General features: G+C 42.3%; 1 protein-coding gene across 1 annotated transcript in view; it reads right to left on the bottom strand.

The window, feature by feature from the left end:
• Positions 1-24709, bottom strand: part of LOC128643894 (kinesin-like protein KIF20B) — a gene marked incomplete at both ends in the record, with an annotated part of 82835 nt that overhangs the window by 13499 nt on the left and 44627 nt on the right. The window lies entirely within an intron of this gene.

Here is a 24709-nt window from a genome sequence, read left to right as displayed (position 1 = left end):
TAAAAACCTATTAAAAAAACAATTTATGCTTACCTGATAAATGTATTTCTCTTGTGGTGTATCCAGTTCACGGATCCTCCATTACTTGTGGGATATTCTCCTCCCCAACAGGGAGCTGCAAGAGGATCACCCACAGCAGAGCTGTCTATATAGCTCCTCCCCCAACTGCCACTCCCCAGTCATTCGACCGAAGACAAGCAAGAGAAAGGAGAAACTATAGGGTGCAGTGGTGACTGTAGTTTAAAAATAAAAAACACCTGCCTTGAAATGACAGGGCGGGCCGTGGACTGGATACACCACAAGAGAAATAAATTTATCAGGTAAGCATAAATTTTGTTTTTTCTTGTAAGGTGTATCCAGTCCACGGATCATCCATTACTTGTGGGATAGCAATAGCAAAGCTATAGGACACGGATGAAGGGAGGGACAAGGCAGGCGCTTAAACGGAAGGCACCACTGCCTGTAAGACCTTTCTCCCAAAAATAGCCTCCGAAGAAGCAAAAGTATCAAATTTGTAGAATTTAGAAAAAGTATGAAGCGAAGACCAAGTCGCCGCCTTACAAATCTGTTCAACAGAAGCCTCATTCTTAAAAGCCCATGTGGAAGCTACCGCTCTAGTAGAATGAGCCGTAATTCTTTCAGGAGGCTGCTGGCCAGCAGTCTCATAAGCTAAGCGGATTATACTTCTTAGCCAAAAAGAGAGAGAAGTTGCCGAAGCCTTTTGGCCTCTCCTCTGTCCAGAGTAGACAACAAACAATGCAGATGTTTGACGAAAATCTTTAGTAGCTTGTAAATAAAGCTTTAAAGCACGAACCACGTCAAGATTGTGTAATAGACATTCCTTCTTCGAAGGAGGATTAGGACACAGTGACGGAACAACAATCTACTGATTGATATTCTTATTAGATACCACCTTAGGTAGAAAACCAGGTTTGGTACGTAACACTACCTTATCTGCATGGAAAATGAGATAAGGGGAATCGCATTGTAAAGCAGATAACTCTGAAACTCTTCGAGCTGAGGAGATAGCTACTAAAAACAGAACTTTCCAAGATAAGAGCTTAATATCTATGGAATGCAAAGGTTCAAACGGAACCCCTTGAAGAACTTTAAGAACTAATTTTAAACTCCATGGTGGAGCAACAGGTTTAAACACAGGCTTGATTCTAACCAGAGCCTGACAAAACACCTGAACATCTGGAACCTCAGCCAGACGTTTGTGCAAAAGGATAGACAGAGCAGAAATCTGTCCCTTTACGGAAATAGCTGATAAGCCCTTCTCCAATCCTTCTTGGAGAAAGGATAATATCCTAGGAATCCTGACTTTACTCCATGAGTAACCCTTAGATTCACACCAATGAAGATATTTACACCATATCTTATGATAGATTTTCCTGATGACAGGCTTTCGCGCCTGTATTAAGGTATCAATGACCGACTCGGAGAAACCACGCTTTGACAAAATCAAGCGTTCAATCTCCAAGCAGTCAGACGCAGAGAAATCAGATTTGGATGGTTGAAAGGACCCTGAAGTAGAAGGTCCTGTCTCAGCGGTAGAGTCCATGGTGGAAAGGATGACATGTCCACCAGATCTGCATACCAAGTCCTGCGTGGCCACGCAGGTGCTATCAAAATCACCGAAGCTCTCTTCTGCTTGATCTTGGCAATCAGACGAGGGAGCAGAGGAAACGGTGGAAACACATAAGCCAGGTTGAAGGACCAAGGCGCTGCTAGAGCATCTATCAGTGCTGCCTTGGGATCCCTGGACCTGGATCCGTAACAAGGAAGCTTGGCGTTCTGACGAGACGCCATGAGATCCAGTTCTGGTTTGCCCAAAGTTGAATCAACTGTGCCAACACCTCCGGATGGAGCTCCCACTCCCCCGGATGAAAAGTTTGTTGACTTAGAAAATCCGCCTCCCAGTTCTCTACTCCTGGGATATGGATAGCTGATAGATGGCAAGAGTGAATCTCTGCCCATAGAATTATCTTTGAAACCTCCAACCTTGCTAGGGAACTCCTTGTTCCCCCTTGATGGTTGATGTAAGCTACAGTTGTGATGTTGTCCGACTGAAATCTGATGAACCTGACCGCAGCTAGCTGAGGCCAAGCCTGAAGAGCATTGAATATCGCTCTTAGTTCCAGAATGTTTATCGGAAGGAGTGACTCCTCCTGAGTCCACAATCCCTGAGCCTTAAGGGAGTTCCAGACTGCACCCCAGCCCAGAAGGCTGGAATCTGTTGTAACTATTGTCCAATCTGGCCTGCGGAAGGTCATACCTTAGGACAGATGGACCCGAGATAGCCACCAGAGAAGAGAATCCCTGGTCTCTTGATCCAGATTTAGTAGAGGGGACAAATCTGTGTAATCCCCATTCCACTGACCGAGCATGCAGAGTTGCAGAGGTCTGAGATGTAGGCGGGCAAATGGCACTATGTCCATTGCCGCTACCATTAAGCCGATTACTTCCATACACTGAGCCACTAAAGGGCGAGAAGTAGAATAAAGAACACGGCAGGAATTTAGAAGTTTTGACAACCTGGGCTCTGTCAGGTAAATCTTCATTTCTACAGAATCTATCAGAGTTCCCAGGAAGGAAACTCTTGTGAGAGGGGACAGAAAACTCTTTTCTTCGTTCACTTTCCACCCATTAGACCTCAGAAATGCCAGAACAATGTCCGTATGTGACTTGGCAAATTCGATGCCTGTATCAGAATGTCGTCTAGGTAAGGGGCTACTGCTATACCCCGCGGCCTTAGGACCGCCAGAAGTGACCCCAGAACCTTTGTAAAGATTCTTGGTGCCGTAGCTAACCCGAAGGGAAGAGCTACAAACTGGTAATGCCTGTCTAGGAAGGCGAACCTGAGAAACCGATGATTATCTCTGTGTATCGGAATGTGAAGATAAGCATCCTTTAAGTCCACGGTAGTCATATATTGACCCTCCTGGATCATAGGTAGGATGGTTCGAATAGTCTCTATTTTGAAGGATGGGACCCTGAGAAGATTGGTCTGAAGGTTCCCTCTTTCTTGGGAACCACAAACAGATTTGAATAGAATCCTTGCCCCTGTTCCTCCCTTGGAACTGGGTGGATCACTCCCATAACTAGGAGGTCTTGAACACAATGTAAGAATGCCTCTCTCTTTATCTGGTTTGCAGATAATTGTGAGAGGTGAAATCTTCCTTTTGGGGAAGAAGCTTTGAAGTCCAGAAGATACCCCTGGAACACAATTTCCAACGCCCAGGGATCCTGGACATCTCTTGCCCAAGCCTGGGCTAAGAGAGAAAGTCTGCCCCCTACTAGATCCGTTACCGGATCGGGGGCTAATCCTTCATGCTGTCTTAGAGGCAGCAGCAGGCTTTTTGGCCTGCCTTCCTTTGTTCCAAGCCTGGTTAGGTCTCCAGACCGGCTTGGACTGGGCAAAATTTCCCTCTTGTTTAGTATTAGAGGAAGTTGATGCTGCGCCAGTCTTGAAGTTTCGAAAGGCACGAAAATTAGTCTGTTTGGTCCTTAATTTGTTGGACCTATCCTGAGGAAGGGTGTGACCTTTTCCTCCAGTAATATCAGAAATGATCTCCTTCAGTCCGGGCCCGAATAGTGTCTGTCCCTTGAAGGGAATATTGAGAAGCTTAGACTTTGAAGTAACGTCAGCTGACCAGGATTTAAGCCATAACGCCCTATGCGCTTGAATAGCAAAACCTGAGTTCTTAGCCGTTAGTTTGGTTAAATGAACAACGGCGTCAGAAACAAATGAATTGGCTAGCTTAAGAGCTTTAAGCTTGTCAAGTATATCATCCAATGGGGTTTCTACCTGTAGAGCCTCTTCCAGAGACTCAAACCAGAAGGCCGCAGCAGCAGTGACAGGGGCAATGCATGCAAGAGGCTGGAGAATAAAACCCTGTTGAATAAACATTTTCTTAAGGTAACCCTCTAACTTTTTATCCATTGGATCTAGGAAAGCACAACTGTCCTCGACTGGGATAGTTGTACGCTTCGCTAGGGTAGAGACTGCTCCCTCCACCTTAGGGACCGTTTGCCATAAGTCCCGTGTAGCGGCATCTATGGGAAACATCTTTTTAAAAACAGGAGGGGGAGAGAACGGTACACCTGGTCTATCCCATTCCTTAGTAATAATTTCTGAAAACCTCTTAGGTATTGGAAAAACATCAGTGTTAACTAGGCACTGCATAGTATTTATCCAATCTACACAATTTCTCTGGGACCATAATGGTGTCACAGTCATTCAGAGCAGCTAAAACCTCCCTGAGCAACACGCGGAGGTGTTCAAGCTTAAATTTAAATGTAGACATATCAGAATCAGGTTGAATTATCTTCCCTGAGTCAGAAAAATCAACCACAGATAGAAGCTCTCCTTCCTCAGCTTCTGCATATTGTGAAGGGATATCAGACATAGCTACTAAAGCGTCAGAGTGCTCTGTATTTTTCCTAGTCCCAGAGCTGTCTCGCTTTCCTTGTAACCCTGGTAGTTTGGACAATACCGCTGTAAGGGTATGATCCATAACTGCCGCCATGTCTTGTAAAGTAAACGCTATGGGTGCGCTATATGTACTTGGCGCCTCTAGAGCGGGCGTCCCTTGAGCGGGAGTCATAGGTTCTGACACGTGGGGAGAGTTAATCGGCATAACTTCCTCCTTGTCAGTTTCTTCTGGTGATAAATCTTTTAAAGCCAGAATATGATCTTTATAGCTTATAGTAAAATCAGTGCATTTGGTACACATTCTAAGAGGGGGTTCCACAATGGCTTCTAAACATAATGAACAATGAGTTTTCTCTATGTCAGACATGTTTAAACAGACTAGTAATGAGACCAGCAAGCTTGTAAAACACTTTAATAACTGTGAACAATCAAAAAATAAAAACGGTACTGTGCCTTTAAGAGAAAAAAACAATCACAGAAACTGCAAAACAGTGAAAAAAGCAGTAAATTTTACGAAATGTTTACAGTGTGTATAATAGACTTAAATAGCATTGCACCCACTTGCAAATGGATGATTAACCCCTTAGTTTCAAAACCGGATCAAAAAAACGATATAAACGTTTTTAAACAGTCCCAACCAACTGCCACAGCTCTGCTGTGACCCTACCTGCCCATACATCGACTTTGGAAGGCACAAAAACCCTTTAGAGAGGTCCTATATGTTCAGTGGACTCCTTCAGGGAAGCTGGAAGTCTCAAGCTGCAAAAACTACTGCACGATTTAGGCCTGAAATTAGGCCCCTCCCAACCTGTACTCACAGTGAGAGGGCCATAAAAAACTATCCCTAGGCAAAATCTAGTCAGCCATGTGGAAAAACTGGGCCCCAGAATAAAGTTTTATCCCCATTTGTAATAAACGTTTATATACATCAAGCAAACGTTATATCTATTCAGTAATGAGAGTAAATAACAAAAATATTACCCTTTACAGCAAGCATGATACCAGTCGTTATTAAATCACTGTAATCAGGCTTACCTTAAATAAATCAGGTACTGTCAGCATTTTCTAGCTTATCCGCTCTCTAGAAAAAAATTTGAAAATAATAAACTTTTGATTGAAGATAAACTACATTAATGCACCACATCTCTCTAGCAACTACCCATGTCGAGAGCTGCAAGAGAATGACTGGGGAGTGGCAGTTGGGGGAGGAGCTATATAGACAGCTCTGCTGTGGGTGATCCTCTTGCAGCTCCCTGTTGGGGAGGAGAATATCCCACAAGTAATGGATGATCCGTGGACTGGATACACCTTACAAGAGAAACAGGGGCACTTTCATTCATTAAACTTTACATTGCAGTGTTTTTTTTAAAATACTTACCTTTTTCCTTAGGAAACCCAGACCGGCGATCCGCAGCCCGCAGCTCCTTCTGTACTTAGCACAGCAATGACGAAACTGGCTTCCTCCAATCATGGCGTGCACCCCAGTGCATCCAATATCGTGAGGCTACGCCATGATTGGAGGAAGCCGATTTCGTCACTGCTGTGGTAAGTACAGAGGAGCTGCGGACGGAGGTTTCCTAATGAAAAAAGTTTTTTTTTTTTTACAAAAAGGAGCGACACCAGAACAAGGGGCCATGATCTCAAGTTGAAAGGTAGCAGGTTCAAGAGTAATTTACTGAAGTGCTTCTTCAAAAAAAGGGTGGCTGATTCATGGAATAAACTTCCATTAAAGGTGATAAGGACAAACACTGTGGGGAACCGCAAGAATGCCTGTGATAAGAATAACTCATACAAACTAATTAAGCTTATACTTTATAGGAAATGTGAGCAGACTTGTTAGGCCTATAATACAATGACTCACCCTAGTATAGTAATAAATTGGAGAAGAGTGAGCAGGAATATGTTTTGGGGGAGACTTACCCGCCTCCAAGAAAGCTTCATGAATTAAAAGCTTTAACCAAAAAGCCAAGGAAATGGCTTCTGACCCTTGCATTGACCCAGGAAATGAATGAACAAACTAGAGGGTTGCCTAAAGTCCTTTGTAGCCTTAAGATACAACTTTAAGGCTTTAACTACATCCAAATTATGAAGCCTTTCTTTAGATTTCGGACAGAAGAAAGCTTCCTCTGCGAGGACTTGACCTAAAGCCTATTTTGTATCCCTGGAAAACAATGTTTAATACTGAGAGATCTCAAACTGACTGAGCCAAGGCCTTATGAAAAAAGTGTAATCCTACCCCCAACCAGAAGAAAATCAGTATTGGAGAGCACACCTTCATGCAGAAAAAGAAGAGTGCTTTTTTTTTTTTGACTGCTTAGACTTGTTCCAAATGGAAGAGGTCTTCCTGGGAGTTCTGGAAGAGTCACTCTTGAGAAGAAGATGAGGGTTTTTGGTTCCAAGATTGATGAAATGAAAAAATAATTAGAAGCTCTGCCCTACCCCTTAGATTTTTTTTTGTCCTGAAGGAGAAAACCTCCTTTACCTCCAGTCACAGTAGAAATAGTAGCGCCCATACCAGAAACACAATTTAAATCTTTCCTTGAAAGGGAAGAGTTAATAGTCTGGTCTTAGAAACCATGTCAAAGCTGTCCATGTCAAACCATGTCCAGGTAGTATTTATTCAAGAAGTAATATTAAACTCACTAGACAATAAAAAACAATATGCCCATAAGTGTTGATGAATCTGACTGAGATTCACAGTGATCGCACAGGTAAAGTTCTCTGTTAGAGCACAGCAAAAAATGAATCTATTTTGAAATTGACGACGATTCCAGTGAAACTGACGTCACAGCACCTTCCTACGGATCCTCTACAAGGACAATAGACTCAACGAGTTTCGCCGGTAGAACGCCCTGGCTTTTTCAAGAGTGAGGCCAAGATTTCAGCAATAAGGCTCTTCCGGTCAAAACAGCTAGCACCATATTCTTGGCATTAATCCTGATATCAACAATTGCATCACAGATGAATGCATTAGCAGACCTAATAAGATCTTAGCAATGTTGAAAAATCCTCATCCATAGAGTCATCTAAAAATCTGATCAATTGGACTCACCATAGAGCAGGTCTGAATAAGAAACCCGCTTGCTAGAAAGCCTTTCTATGAGTATCTTTGAAAGAAGTACTGTCCTCAAAAGGAATAATAGTATGCTTTGCCAAGATAGAAATGGCTGTCTACTTTAGGGATGGTCCCCCAAATTTCCAAATTAGAAGAGGGTAACTGAAACCTCTTCTTTAAAGGGACACCGAACCCAAAAAAAAATATTTTGTGATTCAGAAAGAGCATGCAATTTTAAGCAACTTTCTAATTTAAACCTATTCTCTTGCTATGTTTATTTGAAAGAGAAAGCATCTAAGCTAAGGAGCCACCTAATTTTTGGTTCAGACCCTGGACAGCATTTGTATATTGGTGGGTGAATTTATCCACCAATCAGCAAAAACAGCCCAGGTTGTTCACCAAAAATGGGACGACTTCTAAACTTACATTCTTGCTTTTCAAATAAAGATACCAAAAGAATGAATAAAATTTGATAATAGGAGTAAATTAGAAAGTTGCATGCTCTATCTGAATCACAAAAGAAAAAAATTGGGTTTAGTATCCCTTTAACTATGAAGCTGGATTATAAGGAATACCGGGCCTTGCCCATTCTTTGGAACTATTTCAGAAATTAGGAGCCTTAGCAGCAGGCTTGAAAATTGTTTAACAGACTTTTCTTCAGCCGGTTTAGAATATTGTACTCCTAAAGTACCAAATACTTTCTTTAGCAATGTAGGTGTTCATATTAGAATTATATTCACCATCAGAAGACAAATCTGAGGATTCAGTCTGAATCCTATAAAAACATAATTTATGCTTACCTGATAAATATATTTATTTCTTGACACGGTAAGTCCACGGATCATCATAATTACTATTGGGAATATCACTCTTGACCAGCAGGAGGAGGATAAGAGCACCACAGCAAAGCTGTTAAATACCACTCCACTTATCCACAACCCCCAGTCATTCGACCAAAGGGAAAGTAAAATGGAAGTAATATAAGGTGCCGAGGTGCCTGAGGTTTATGAAAAAAATACAGGGCGGGCCGTGGACTCACCGTGTCAAGAAATAAATACATTTATCAGGAAAGCATAAATTATGTTTTCTTTCTAATTACACAGTGAGTCCACAGATCATCATAATTACTATTGGGAATCAATACCCAAGCTAGAGGACACGGATGATAAGGGAGGGACAAGACAGTCAAGCCTAAACTGAAGGCACCACTGCTTGAAGAACCTTTCTCCCAAAAGCAGCCTCAGCTGAAGCAAAAGTATCAAATTTAGAAAATTTAGAAAAAGTGTGTAAAGATGACCAAGTGGCAGCCTTGCAAATCTGATCTACAAAAGCACCATTTTTGAAAGCCCAAGTAGAAGAAACAACCCTCATGGAGCAGTCTCATATGCCAAGCGAATAATACTCCTCAACCAACAAGAAAGCGAAGTAGCCGGAGCTTTTTGACCCTTACACTTCCCAGGAAAGATAAAAAAAGAAGAAGACTGGCGAAAATCCTTAGTCGCCTGCAAATAATACTTCAAAGTGCAAACCACATCCAAGTTGTGCAACAAACGTTCCTTGCGAGAAGGATTAGGACACAAAGAAGGAACGACTATTTCTTGATTAATATTCTTATCAGAAACAACCTTGGGAAGTAAACCTTAAGCAGTACGTAATACTACTTTATCAGAATGAAAAATAAGAAAAGGAGCTTCATACTGCAAAGCTGAGAGCTCCGAAACTCTTCAAGCCGAAGAGATAGCAACCAAAATCAAAACCTTCCAGGTTGATAACCAAAGAATGCATAGGTTCAAACAGAGCCTGTTGAAGAACTCTCAAAACTAAATTAAGACTCCGAGGAGGAGACAAAAACTTAACCATAGGCCGGATTCTAACCAAAGCCTGACAAAAAGACTGAACGTCTGGTACATCCGCCAGGCGCTTATGTAACAAAATAGATTAAGCAGAAATTTGACCCTTCAGGGTACTAGCAGATAAACCCTTCCCCAGACCCTCCTGGAGAAAAAACAAAATCCTGGGAATCCTGACTCTACTCCACGAATAACCCTTAGATTCACATCAATACAGATATTTACGCCATATCTTGTAATAAATCTTCCTAGTGACAGGCTTACGAGCCTGAATCATAGTCTCAATAACTGAATCAGAAAAACCACGCTTAGATAGAATCAAGTGTTCAATCTCCAAGCAGTCAGCCTCATAGAAACAAGATTTGAAGGAACCATGAAGTAGAAGGTCCTTCCTCAACGGAAGACTCCAAGGTGGAAAGGATGACATCTCCACCAGATCTGCATACCAGATCCTGCAAGGCCACGCTGGAGCAATGAGAATTACAGACGCCCTCTCCTGTCGAATCTGAGCAATAACTCGAAGAAGGGCAAACTGAGGAAACACGTATGCCAGACTGAACTTCCAAGGAACCGCCAGAGCATCTACGAGAACTGCCTTAGGATCCCTTGACCTTGAACCGTATTCGGAAGCTTGGCATTATGACGAGATGCCCTAAGATCCAACTCCGGTTGACCCCACTTGAGAATCAAACTGGAAAACACCTCTGGATGAAGTTCCCACTCCCCCGGATGAAAAGACTGTCTGCTCAGAAAATCCGCTTCCCATTTGTCCACCCCTGGAATGTGGATCGCAGACAGACAATTGTGAGCCTCCGCCCACTAAATAATCCTGGCTACTTCCTTCATTGCCAAGGAACTCCGAGTTCCTCCCTGATGATTGATGTAAGCCACAGATGTTATATTGTCCGACTGAAATCTGATAAACTGGGTTGAAGCCAACTGAGGCGAGGCCAGAAGAGCATTGAAAATTGCTCTCAGCTCTAAGACACTTATAGGAAGAACCGATTCCTCTCGAGTCCACAGTCCCTGAGCCTTTAACGAACCCCAGACAGCTCCCCAACCCAGCAGACTGGCATCCGTGGTAACAATCACCCAGGAAGGCCTGCGAAAACAGGTTCCCTGGAAGAGAAGATCCTGAGACAACCTCCACGGAAGAGATTCTCTTGCAGCCTGATCTAGAACAATCTTTGGAGACAGATCCGTATAATCTCCGTTCCACTGTCTCAGCATGCATAACTGCAGAGGTCTGAGATGGAACCGAGCAAACGGAATGATGTCCATGACTGAGACCATTAGACCAATAACCTCCATACACTGGGCCACCGACAGCCTAGGGGATGACTGAAGTGCCAAACATGAATTGAACATTTTTTACTTCCTTGCTTCTGTCAAAAAGATCTTAATTTCCAGAAAATCTATAATGGTTCCTAAAAATACCACTCTTGTAGCCGGAATCAAGGAACTTTTTCCTAAATTCAACTTCCAACTGTGGGAACACAGAAAAGACAACGTGTGGGAGTTTGCTAGTTGAAAAGATGGCGGCTGAACTAGAATGTCGTCCAAATAAGGAGCTACCGCAACCCCCAGCAACCTGAGAACTGCCAGCAAAGCACTCAGAAACTTTGAAAACACCCTGGGAGCTGTTGCAATACCAAAAAGAGCCACAAACTGAAAACGCTTGTCTAGGAAAGCAAATCTCAGAAACTTGTGATGATCGTTGTGGATGGGAATATGCAGATATGCATCCTTTAGATCTACTGTATATTCATGAATTGACCCTCTAGAACCAGAGGAAGAATTGACCGAATAGTTTCCATCTTGAAAGGCGGAACTTTGAGAAACTTGTTTACACACTTGAGATCCAGGATGGGTCTGAAAGTTCCCTCCTTTTTGGGAACGATAAACAGATTGGAATAAAAACCTAGTCCCTGCTCCTGAACTGGAACAGTAACGATCACTCCCATGTCGGAAAGATCCTGAACACAACTTAAGAATGCCTTTCTTTTTATCTGGTCTACAGATAACCTTGATAGATGAAACCTGCCCCTGGGAGGAACATTTTTGAACTCCAGCATGTATCCCTGGGACACAATATCTATCACCCAGGGATCTGGAATGTCCCGAACTCAGGCTTGAGCGAAAAAAAGACAGCCTGCCCCCCAGACGATCCATTCCCGGATCGGGGGCAGACCCTTCATGCTGACTGAGTCAGCGGCAGGCTTCTTAGATTGCTTGCTCCAGGACTGATTATGACTCCAAGAAGGTTGGGATTGATCCTGTTTAGAGGAGGAAGAGGAAGACTTGCCAGAGAAGTTATGAAAGGAACAAAAATTACTCTGACAACCTGTTTATTTCTCTTATCCTGAGGAAGAAAATGCCCCTTTCACACCAGTAATATAAGAAATAATTTCAGCCAAACCAGGCCCAAACAAAGTCTTCCCCTTGTAAGGAATCGATAAAAGCTTAGACTTGGATGATACATCCGCAGACCAGGACTTTAATCATAAAGCCCAGTGAGCCAAAAACATAATTTATGTAAGAACTTACCTGATAAATTTATTTCTTTCATATTAGCAAGAGTCCATGAGCTAGTGACGTATGGGATATACATTCCTACCAGGAGGGGCAAAGTTTCCCAAACCTCAAAATGCCTATAAATACACCCCTCACCACACCCACAAATCAGTTTAACGCATAGCCAAGAAGTGGGGTGATAAGAAAAAAGTGCGAAAGCATAAAAAAATAAGGAATTGGAATAATTGTGCTTTATACAAAAAAATCATAACCACCACAAAAAAGGGTGGGCCTCATGGACTCTTGCTAATATGAAAGAAATGAATTTATCAGGTAAGTTCTTACATAAATTATGTTTTCTTTCATGTAATTAGCAAGAGTCCATGAGCTAGTGACGTATGGGATAATGAATACCCAAGATGTGGATCTTCCACGCAAGAGTCACTAGAGAGGGAGGGATAAAATAAAGACAGCCAATTCCGCTGAAAATAATCCACACCCAAAACAAAGTTTAAAACTTATAATGAAAAAAACTGAAATTATAAGCAGAAGAATCAAACTGAAACAGCTGCCTGAAGTACTTTTCTACCAAAAACTGCTTCAGAAGAAGAAAACACATCAAAATGGTAGAATTTAGTAAAAGTATGCAAAGAAGACCAAGTTGCTGCTTTGCAAATCTGATCAACCGAAGCTTCATTCCTAAACGCCCAGGAAGTAGAAACTGACCTAGTAGAATGAGCTGTAATCCTTTGAGGCGGAGTTTTACCCGACTCGACATAAGCATGATGAATCAAAGACTTTAACCAAGACGCCAAAGAAATGGCAGAGGCCTTCTGACCTTTCCTAGAACCGGAAAAGATAACAAATAGACTAGAAGTCTTTCGGAAATTTTTAGTAGCTTCAACATAATATTTCAAAGCTCTAACTACATCCAAAGAATGCAACGATCTTTCCTTAGAATTCTTAGGATTAGGACACAATGAAGGAACCACAATTTCTCTACTAATGTTGTTAGAATTCACAACCTTAGGTAAAAATTTAAAAGAAGTTCGCAACACCGCCTTATCCTGATGAAAAATCAGAAAAGGAGACTCACAAGAAAGAGCAGATAATTCAGAAACTCTTCTAGCAGAAGAGATGGCTAAAAGAAACAAAACTTTCCAAGAAAGTAATTTAATGTCCAGCGAATGCATAGGTTCAAACGGAGGAGCTTGAAGAGCCCCCAGAACCAAATTCAAACTCCAAGGAGGAGAAATTGACTTAATAACAGAATTTATGTTTACCTGATAAATTACTTTCTCCAACGGTGTGTCCGGTCCACGGCGTCATCCTTACTTGTGGGATATTCTCTTCCCCAACAGGAAATGGCAAAGAGCCCAGCAAAGCTGGTCACATGATCCCTCCTAGGCTCCGCCTACCCCAGTCATTCGACCGACGTTAAGGAGGAATATTTGCATAGGAGAAACCATATGGTACCGTGGTGACTGTAGTTAAAGAAAATAAATTATCAGACCTGATTTAAAAAACCAGGGCGGGCCGTGGACCGGACACACCGTTGGAGAAAGTAATTTATCAGGTAAACATAAATTCTGTTTTCTCCAACATAGGTGTGTCCGGTCCACGGCGTCATCCTTACTTGTGGGAACCAATACCAAAGCTTTAGGACACGGATGAAGGGAGGGAGCAAATCAGGTCACCTAAATGGAAGGCACCACGGTTTGCAAAACCTTTCTCCCAAAAATAGCCTCAGAAGAAGCAAAAGTATCAAACTTGTAAAATTTGGTAAAAGTGTGCAGTGAAGACCAAGTCGCTGCCCTACATATCTGATCAACAGAAGCCTCGTTCTTGAAGGCCCATGTGGAAGCCACAGCCCTAGTGGAATGAGCTGTGATTCTTTCGGGAGGCTGCCGTCCGGCAGTCTCGTAAGCCAATCTGATAATGCTTTTAATCCAAAAAGAGAGAGAGGTAGAAGTTGCTTTTTGACCTCTCCTTTTACCGGAATAAACAACAAACAAGGAAGATGTTTGTCTAAAATCCTTTGTAGCATCTAAATAGAATTTTAGAGCGCGAACAACATCCAAATTGTGCAACAAACGTTCCTTCTTTGAAACTGGTTTCGGACACAGAGAAGGTACGATAATCTCCTGGTTAATGTTTTTGTTAGAAACAACTTTTGGAAGAAAACCAGGTTTAGTACGTAAAACCACCTTATCTGCATGGAACACCAGATAAGGAGGAGAACACTGCAGAGCAGATAATTCTGAAACTCTTCTAGCAGAAGAAATTGCAACTAAAAACAAAACTTTCCAAGATAATAACTTAATATCAACGGAATGTAAGGGTTCAAACGGAACCCCCTGAAGAACTGAAAGAACTAAATTGAGACTCCAAGGAGGAGTCAAAGGTTTGTAAACAGGCTTAATTCTAACCAGAGCCTGAACAAATGCTTGAACATCTGGCACAGCTGCCAGCTTTTTGTGAAGTAACACAGACAAGGCAGAAATCTGTCCCTTCAGGGAACTTGCAGATAATCCTTTTTCCAATCCTTCTTGAAGGAAGGATAGAATCTTAGGAATCTTAACCCTGTCCCAAGGGAATCCTTTAGATTCACACCAACAGATATATTTTTTCCAAATTTTGTGGTAAATCTTTCTAGTTACAGGCTTTCTGGCCTGAACAAGAGTATCGATAACAGAATCTGAGAACCCTCGCTTCGATAAGATCAAGCGTTCAATCTCCAAGCAGTCAGCTGGAGTGAAACCAGGTTCGGATGTTCGAACGGACCCTGAACAAGAAGGTCTCGTCTCAAAGGTAGCTTCCAAGGTGGAGCCGATGACATATTCACCAGATCTGCATACCAAGTCCTGCGTGGCCACGCAGGAGCTATCAAGATCACCGACGCCCTCTCCTGATTGATCCTGGCTACCAGCCTGGGGATGAGAGGAAACGGCGGGAACACATAAGCTAGTTTGAAGGTCCAAGGTGCTACTAGTGCATCCACTAGAGCCGCCTTGGGATCCCTGGATCTGGACCCGTAGCAAGGAACTTTGAAGTTCTGACGAGAGGCCATCAGATCCATGTCTGGAATGCCCCACAGCTGAGTGACTTGGGCAAAGATTTCCGGATGGAGTTCCCACTCCCCCGGATGCAATGTCTGACGACTCAGAAAATCCGCTTCCCAATTTTCCACTCCTGGGATGTGGATAGCGGACAGGTGGCAGGAGTGAGACTCCGCCCATAGAATGATTTTGGTCACTTCTTCCATCGCTAGGGAACTCCTTGTTCCCCCCTGATGGTTGATGTACGCAACAGTTGTCATGTTGTCTGATTGAAACCGTATGAACTTGGCCCTCGCTAGCTGAGGCCAAGCCTTGAGAGCATTGAATATCGCTCTCAGTTCCAGAATATTTATCGGTAGAAGAGATTCTTCCCGAGACCAAAGACCCTGAGCTTTCAGGGATCCCCAGACCGCGCCCCAGCCCATCAGACTGGCGTCGGTCGTGACAATGACCCACTCTGGTCTGCGGAATGTCATCCCTTGTGACAGGTTGTCCAGGGACAGCCACCAACGGAGTGAGTCTCTTGTCCTCTGATTTACTTGTATCTTCGGAGACAAGTCTGTATAATCCCCATTCCACTGACTGAGCATGCACAGTTGTAATGGTCTTAGATGAATGCGCGCAAAAGGAACTATGTCCATTGCCGCTACCATCAACCCGATCACTTCCATGCACTGAGCTATGGAAGGAAGAGAAACGGAATGAAGTATCCGACAAGAGTCTAGAAGTTTTGTTTTTCTGGCCTCTGTCAGAAATATCCTCATTTCTAAGGAGTCTATTATTGTTCCCAAGAAGGGAACCCTTGTTGACGGAGATAGAGAACTCTTTTCCACGTTCACTTTCCATCCGTGAGATCTGAGAAAGGCCAGGACTATGTCCGTGTGAGCCTTTGCTTGAGGAAGGGACGACGCTTGAATCAGAATGTCGTCCAAGTAAGGTACTACAGCAATGCCCCTTGGTCTTAGCACAGCTAGAAGGGACCCTAGTACCTTTGTGAAAATCCTTGGAGCAGTGGCTAATCCGAAAGGAAGCGCCACGAACTGGTAATGCTTGTCCAGGAATGCGAACCTTAGGAACCGATGATGTTCCTTGTGGATAGGAATATGTAGATACGCATCCTTTAAATCCACCGTGGTCATGAATTGACCTTCCTGGATGGAAGGAAGAATAGTTCGAATGGTTTCCATCTTGAACGATGGAACCTTGAGAAACTTGTTTAAGATCTTGAGATCTAAGATTGGTCTGAACGTTCCCTCTTTTTTGGGAACTATGAACAGATTGGAGTAGAACCCCATCCCTTGTTCTCTTAATGGAACAGGATGAATCACTCCCATTTTTAACAGGTCTTCTACACAATGTAAGAATGCCTGTCTTTTTATGTGGTCTGAAGACAACTGAGACCTGTGGAACCTCCCCCTTGGGGGAAGCCCCTTGAATTCCAGAAGATAACCTTGGGAAACTATTTCTAGCGCCCAAGGATCCAGAACATCTCTTGCCCAAGCCTGAGCGAAGAGAGAGAGACTGCCCCCCACCAGATCCGGTCCCGGATCGGGGGCCAACATTTCATGCTGTCTTGGTAGCAGTGGCAGGTTTCTTGGCCTGCTTTCCCTTGTTCCAGCCTTGCATTGGTCTCCAAGCTGGCTTGGCTTGAGAAGTATTACCCTCTTGCTTAGAGGACGTAGCACTTTGGGCTGGTCCGTTTCTACGAAAGGGACGAAAATTAGGTTTATTTTTTGCCTTGAAAGGCCGATCCTGAGGAAGGGCGTGGCCCTTACCCCCAGTGATATCAGAGATAATCTCTTTCAAGTCAGGGCCAAACAGCGTTTTCCCCTTGAAAGGAATGTTAAGTAGCTTGTTCTTGGAAGACGCATCAGCCGACCAAGATTTCAACCAAAGCGCTCTGCGCGCCACAATAGCAAACCCAGAATTCTTAGCCGCTAACCTAGCCAATTGCAAAGTGGCGTCTAGGGTAAAAGAATTAGCCAATTTGAGAGCATTGATTCTGTCCATAATCTCCTCATAAGGAGGAGAATCACTATCGACCGCCTTTATCAGCTCATCGAACCAGAAACATGCGGCTGTAGCGACAGGGACAACGCATGAAATTGGTTGTAGAAGGTAACCCTGCTGAACAAACATCTTTTTAAGCAAACCTTCTAATTTTTTATCCATAGGATCTTTGAAAGCACAACTATCCTCTATGGGTATAGTGGTGCGTTTGTTTAAAGTGGAAACCGCTCCCTCGACCTTGGGGACTGTCTGCCATAAGTCCTTTCTGGGGTCGACCATAGGAAACAATTTTTTAAATATGGGGGGAGGGACGAAAGGAATACCGGGCCTTTCCCATTCTTTATTAACAATGTCCGCCACCCGCTTGGGTATAGGAAAAGCTTCTGGGAGCCCCGGCACCTCTAGGAACTTGTCCATTTTACATAGTTTCTCTGGGATGACCAACTTGTCACAATCATCCAGAGTGGATAATACCTCCTTAAGCAGAATGCGGAGATGTTCCAACTTAAATTTAAATGTAATCACATCAGGTTCAGCTTGTTGAGAAATGTTCCCTGAATCAGTAATTTCTCCCTCAGACAAAACCTCCCTGGCCCCATCAGACTGGGTTAGGGGCCCTTCAGAAACATTATTATCAGCGTCGTCATGCTCTTCAGTATCTAAAACAGAGCAGTCGCGCTTACGCTGATAAGTGTTCATTTTGGCTAAAATGTTTTTGACAGAATTATCCATTACAGCCGTTAATTGTTGCATAGTAAGGAGTATTGGCGCGCTAGATGTACTAGGGGCCTCCTGAGTGGGCAAGACTCGTGTAGACGAAGGAGGGAATGATGCAGTACCATGCTTACTCCCCTCACTTGAGGAATCATCTTGGGCATCATTGTCATTGTCACATAAATCACATTTATTTAAATGAATAGGAATTCTGGCTTCCCCACATTCAGAACACAGTCTATCTGGTAGTTCAGACATGTTAAACAGGCATAAACTTGATAACAAAGTACAAAAAACGTTTTAAAATAAAACCGTTACTGTCACTTTAAATTTTAAACTGAACACACTTTATTACTGCAATTGCGAAAAAACATGAAGGAATTGTTCAAAATTCACCAAATTTTCACCACAGTGTCTTAAAGCCTTAAAAGTATTGCACACCAAATTTGGAAGCTTTAACCCTTAAAATAACGGAACCGGAGCCGTTTTGAACTTTAACCCCTTTACAGTCCCTGGTATCTGCTTTGCTGAGACCCAACCAAGCCCAAAGGGGAATACGATACCAAATGACGCCTTCAGAAAGTCTTTTCTAAGTATCAGAGCTCCTCTCACATGCGACTGCATGCCATGCCTCTCAAAAACAAGTGCGCAACACCGGCGCGAAAATGAGGCTCTGCCTATGCTTTGGGAAAGCCCCTAAAGAATAAGGTGTCTAAAACAGTGCCTGCCGATATTATTATATCAAAATACCCAAATAAAATGATTCCTCAAGGCTAAATATGTGTTAATAATGAATCGATTTAGCCCAGAAAAAGTCTACAGTCTTAATAAGCCCTTGTGAAGCCCTTATTTACGATCGTAATAAACATGGCTTACCGGATCCCATAGGGAAAATGACAGCTTCCAGCATTACATCGTCTTGTTAGAATGCGTCATACCTCAAGCAGCAAGAGACTGCTCACTGTTCCCCCAACTGAAGTTAATTGCTCTCAACAGTCCTGTGTGGAACAGCCATGGATTTTAGTGACGGTTGCTAAAATCATTTTCCTCATACAAACAGAAATCTTCATCTCTTTTCTGTTTCTGAGTAAATAGTACATACCAGCACTATTTTAAAATAACAAACTCTTGATTGAATAATAAAAACTACAGTTAAACACTAAAAAACTCTAAGCCATCTCCGTGGAGATGTTGCCTGTACAACGGCAAAGAGAATGACTGGGGTAGGCGGAGCCTAGGAGGGATCATGTGACCAGCTTTGCTGGGCTCTTTGCCATTTCCTGTTGGGGAAGAGAATATCCCACAAGTAAGGATGACGCCGTGGACCGGACACACCTATGTTGGAGAAAACAGGTTTTATACGAACCAAAGCCTGTACAAAACAATGAATATCAGGAAGACTAGCAATCTTTCTGTGGAAAAGAACAGAAAGAGCAGAGATTTGTCCTTTCAAGGAACTTGCAGACAAACCTTTATCCAAACCATCCTGAAGAAACTGTAAAATTCTAGGAATTCTAAAAGAATGCCAAGAAAAATGATGAGAAAAACACCAAGAAATGTAAATCTTCCAGACTCGATAATATATCTTCCTAGATACAGATTTACGAGCCTGTAACATAGTATTAATCACAGAGTCAGAGAAACCTCTATGACTGAGAATCAAGCGTTCAATCTCCATACCTTCAAATTTAAGGATTTGAGATCCTGATGGAAAAAAGGACCTTGCGATAGAAGGTCTGGTCTTAATGGAAGAGTCCACGGTTGGCAAGTGGCCATCCGGACAAGATCCGCATACCAAAACCTGTGAGGCCATGCTGGAGCCACCAGCAGAACAAACGAGCACTCCTTTAGAATCTTGGAAATCACTCTTGGAAGGAGAACTAGAGGCGGAAAGATATAGGCAGGATGATACTTCCAAGGAAGTGACAATGCATCCACTGCCTCCGCCTGAGGATCCCTGGATCTGGACAGATACCTGGGAAGTTTCTTGTTTAGATGAGAAGCCATCAGATCTATTTCTGGAAGTCCCCACATTTGAACAATCTGAAGAAATACCTCTGGGTGAAGAGACCATTCGCCCGGATGTAACGTTTGGCGACTGAGGTAATCCGCTTCCCAATTGTCTATACCTGGGATATGAACCGCAGAAATTAGACAGGAGCTGGATTCCGCCCATACCAGTATTCGAGATACTTCTTTCATAGCCAGAGGACTGTGAGTCCCTCCTTGATGATTGACATATGCCACGGTTGTGACATTGTCCGTCTGAAAACAAATGAATGACTCTCTCTTTAGAAGAGGCCATGACTGAAGAGCTCTGAAAATTGCACGGACTTCCAAAATGTTGATTGGTAATCTCACCTCCTGAGATTCCCAAACCCCTTGTGCTGTCAGAGACCCCCAAACAGCTCTCCAACCTGTCAGACTTGCATCTGTTGAAATCACAGTCCAGGTCGGAAGAACAAAAGAAGCCCCCTGAACTAAACGATGGTGGTCTGTCCACCACGTCAGAGAGTGTCGTACAATCGGTTTTAAAGATATTGATTGAGATATCTTTGAATAATCCCTGCACCACTGGTTCAGCATACAGAGCTGAAGAGGTCGCATGTGAAAACGAGCAAAGGGAATCGCGTCCGATGCAGCAGTCATAAGACCTAGAATTTCCATGCATAAGGCTACAGAAGGGAATGATTGAGACTGAAGGTTTCGACAAGCTAAAACCAATTTTAGACGTCTCTTGTCTGTCAGAGACAGAGTCATGGACACTGAATCTATCTGGAAACCTAAAATGGTTACCCTTGTCTGAGGAATTGAACTTTTTGGTAAATTGATCCTCCAACCATGTTCTTGAAGAAACAATACAAGTTGATTCATATGACATTCTGCTAAATGTGAAGACTGAGCAAGTACCAAGATATTGTCCAAATAAGGAAATACCACAATACCCTGTTCTCTGATTACAGACAGAAGGGCACCGAGAACCTTTGTAAAAATCCTTGGAGCTGTTGCTAGGCCAAACGGCAAAACCACAAACTGGTAATGCTTGTCTAGGAAAGAGAATCTCAGAAACTGATAGTGATCTGGATGAATCGGAATATGCAGATATGCATCCTGTAAATCTATTGTGGACATATAATGCCCTTGCTGAACAAAAGGCAGAATAGTCCTTATAGTTACCATTTTGAATGTTGGTATCCTTACATAATGATTCAATATTTTTAAATCCAGAACTGGTCTGAAGGAATTCTCCTTCTTTGGTACAATGAAGAGATTTGAATAAAACCCCAGCCCCTGTTCCAGAACTGGAACTGGCATAATTACTCCAGCTAACTCTAGATCTGAAACACATTTCAGAAATGCTTGAGCCTTCACTGGATTTACTGGGACACGGGAAAGAAAAAATCTTCTTGCAGGAGGCCTTATCTTGAAGCCTATTCTGTACCCTTGTGAAACAATGTTCTGAATCCAAAGATTGTGAATCGAATTGATCCAAATTTCTTTGAAAAATCGTAATCTGCCCCCTACCAGCTGGGCTGGAATGAGGGCCGCACCTTCATGTTGACTTGGGAGCTGGCTTTGGCTTTCTAAAAGGCTTGGATTTATTCCAGACTGGAGATGGTTTCCAAACTGATACCGCTCCTGTAGGGGAAGGATCAGGCTTTTGTTCCTTATTGTGACGAAAGGAACGAAAACGATTAGAAGACCTAAATTTACCTTTGGATTTTTTATCCTGTGGTAAAAAAGTTCCTTTCCCCCCAGTAACAGTTGAAATAATGGAATCCAACTGTGAACCAAATAATTTATTACCCTGGAAAGAAAGGGAAAGCAAAGTTGACTTGGAAGACATATCAGCATTCCAAGTTTTAAGCCATAAAGCTCTTCTAGCTAAAATAGCTAGAGACATATACCTGACATCAACCCTAATGATATAAAAGATGGCATCACAAATAAAATTATTAGCATGTTGAAGAAGATTAACAATGCTATGAGAATTATGATCTGTTACTTGCTGCGCTAAAGCTTCCAACCAAAAAGTTGAAGCTGCAGCAACATCCGCTAAAGATATAGCAGGTCTAAGAAGATTACCTGAACATAAGTAAGCTTTTCTTAGAAAGGATTCAATTTTCCTATCTAAAGGATCCTTAAAGGAAGTACTATCTGCCGTAGGAATAGTAGTACGTTTAGCAAGAGTAGAGATAGCCCCATCAATCTTAGGGATTTTGTCCCAAAACTCTAATCTGTCAGATGGCACAGGATATAATTGCTTAAAACGTTTAGAAGGAGTAAATGAATTACCCAAATTATTCCATTCCCTGGAAATTACTTCAGAAATAGCATCAGGGACAGGAAAAACTTCTGGAATAACTACATGGGGTTTAAAAACCTTATTTAAACGTTTAGATTTAGTATCAAGAGGACCAGAATCCTCTATTTCTAATGCAATTAAGACTTCTTTAAGTAAAGAACGAATAAATTCCATTTTGAATAAATATGAAGATTTATCAGCATCAACCTCTGAAACAGAATCCTCTGAACCAGAGGAATCATTATCAGAATCAGAATGATGATGTTTATTTAAAAATTCATCTGAAAAATGAGACGTTTTAAAAGACCTTTTACGTTTACTAGAAGGAGGAATAACAGACATAGCCTTCTTAATGGATTTAGAAACAAAATCTCTTATGTTAACAGGAACACCCTGAATATTAGATGTTGATGGAACAGCAACAGGTAATGTAACATTACTAAAGGAAATATTATCTGACATTCATTACAAACAACAGCTGGAGGAACAGATACCACAAGTTTACAGCAAATACACTTAACTTTGGTAGATCCAGCATCAGGCAGCGATTTTCCAGAAGTATCTTCTGATTCAGGATCAATCTGAGACATCTTGCAATATGTAAAAGAAAAAACAACATATAAAGCAAAATTGATCAAATTCCTTAAATGACAGTTTCAGGAATGGGGAAAAATGCCAGTGAACAAGCTTCTAGCAACCTGAAGCAAATAAACAATGAGACTTAAATAATGTGGAGACAATAATGACGCCCATATTTTTTGGCGCCTAAATGCTTTTAGCGCCAAAAATGACGCCACATCCGGTAACGCCGACACTTTTGGCGCAAAAACGTCAAAAATGACGCAACTTCCGGTGACAAGTATGACGCCGGAAATAACAAAGAAAATTTTTTGCGCCAAAAAAGTCTGCGCCAAGAATGATGCAATAAAATGAAGCATTTTCAGCCCCCGCGAGCCTAACAGCCCACAGGGAAAAAAGTCAAATTTTAAGGTAAGAAAAAAATTGATTATTCAAATGCATTATCCCAAATAATGAAACTGACTGTCTGAAATAAGGAATATTGAACATCCTGAATCAAGGCAAATAAATGTTTAAACACAAATATTTAGAACTTTATATAAAAGTGCCCAACCATAGCTTAGAGTGTCACAAAAATAAGACGTACTTACCCCAGGACACTCATCTACATGTAGTAGAAAGCCAAACCAGTACTGAAACGAGAATCAGTAGAGGTAATGGTATATATAAGAGTATATCGTCGATCTGAAAAGGGAGGTAAGAGATGAATCTCTACGACCGATAACAGAGAACCTATGAAATAGACCCGGTAGAAGGAGATCATTGAATTCAAATAGGCAATACTCTCTTCACATCCCTCTGACATTCACTGCACGCTGAGAGGAAAACCGGGCTCCAACCTGCTGCGGAGCGCATATCAACGTAGAATCTAGCACAAACTTACTTCACCACCTCCACGGAAGGCAAAGTTTGTAAAACTGATTTGTGGGTGTGGTGAGGGGTGTATTTATAGGCATTTTGAGGTTTGGGAAACTTTGCCCCTCTTGGTAGGAATGTATATCCCATACGTCACTAGCTCATGGACTCTTGCTAATTACATGAAAGAAAAGTAAATTTATGCTTACCTGATAAATTAATTTATTCTATGGTACGACGAGTCCACAGATTCATCCTTTACTTGTGGGATATTATCCTCCTGCTAACAGGAAGTGGCAAAGAGCACCACAGCAGAGCTGTCTATATAGCTCCTCCCTTAGCTCCACCCCCCAGTCATTCGACCGAAGGTACAGGAAGAAAAAAGAGAAACTAAAAGGTGCGGAGGTGACTGAAGTTTAAAATCAAAAATAATCTATCTTAAAATGACAGGGCGGGCCGTGGACTCGTCGTACCATAGAAGAAATTAATTTATCAGGTAAGCACGAGTCCACGGATTCATCCTTTACTTGTACCAAAGCTACAGGACACGGATGAACGGGAGGGAAAAGACAGATGGCTAAACAGAAGGCACCACTGCTTGAAGAACTTTTCTCCCAAAAATAGCCTCCGAAGACGCAAAAGTATCAAATTTGTAAAATTTGGAAAAGATATGAAGCGAGGACCAAGTCGCAGCCTTACAAATCTGTTCAACAGAAGCATCATTTTTAAAAGCCCATGTGGAAGCCACCGCTCTAGTAGAGTGAGCTGTAATTCTTTCAGGAGGCTGCTGTCCAGCAGTCTCGTATGCCAAACGGATGATGCTTTTCAGCCAAAAAGAAAGAGGTAGAGGTAGCTTTTTGACCTCTACGTTTTCCAGAATAGACAACAAACAAAGAAGATGTTTGACGGAAATCTTTGGTCGCTTGCAAGTAAAACTTCAAAGCACGAACCACGTCCAAGTTGTGCAACAGACGCTCCTTCTTAGAGGAAGGATTAGGACACAGAGAAGGAACAACAATTTGCTGATTAATATTCTTATTAGTAACAACCTTAGGAAGGAATCCAGGTTTGGTAAGTAAAACCACCTTATCAGAATGGAAAACAAGATAAGGCGAGTCGCATTGCAATGCAGATAGTTCAGAAACTCTTTGAGCCGTAGAGATAGCAACTAAAAACAGAACTTTCCAAGATAGAATCTTAATATCTATGGAATGCATAGGTTCAAACGGAACCCCTTGAAGAACTTTAAGAACTAAAATCAAACTCCATGGCGGAGCAACAGGTTTAAACACAGGCTTGATTCTAACTAAAGCCTGACAGAACAACTGA

The sequence above is a fragment of the Bombina bombina genome, unplaced genomic scaffold, assembly GCF_027579735.1.
Source record: "Bombina bombina isolate aBomBom1 unplaced genomic scaffold, aBomBom1.pri scaffold_1137, whole genome shotgun sequence".
Taxonomy (NCBI): domain Eukaryota; kingdom Metazoa; phylum Chordata; class Amphibia; order Anura; family Bombinatoridae; genus Bombina; species Bombina bombina.
Note: the sequence above shows the minus strand (reverse complement) of the source record. Positions and strands in the feature narration are given on the sequence as shown.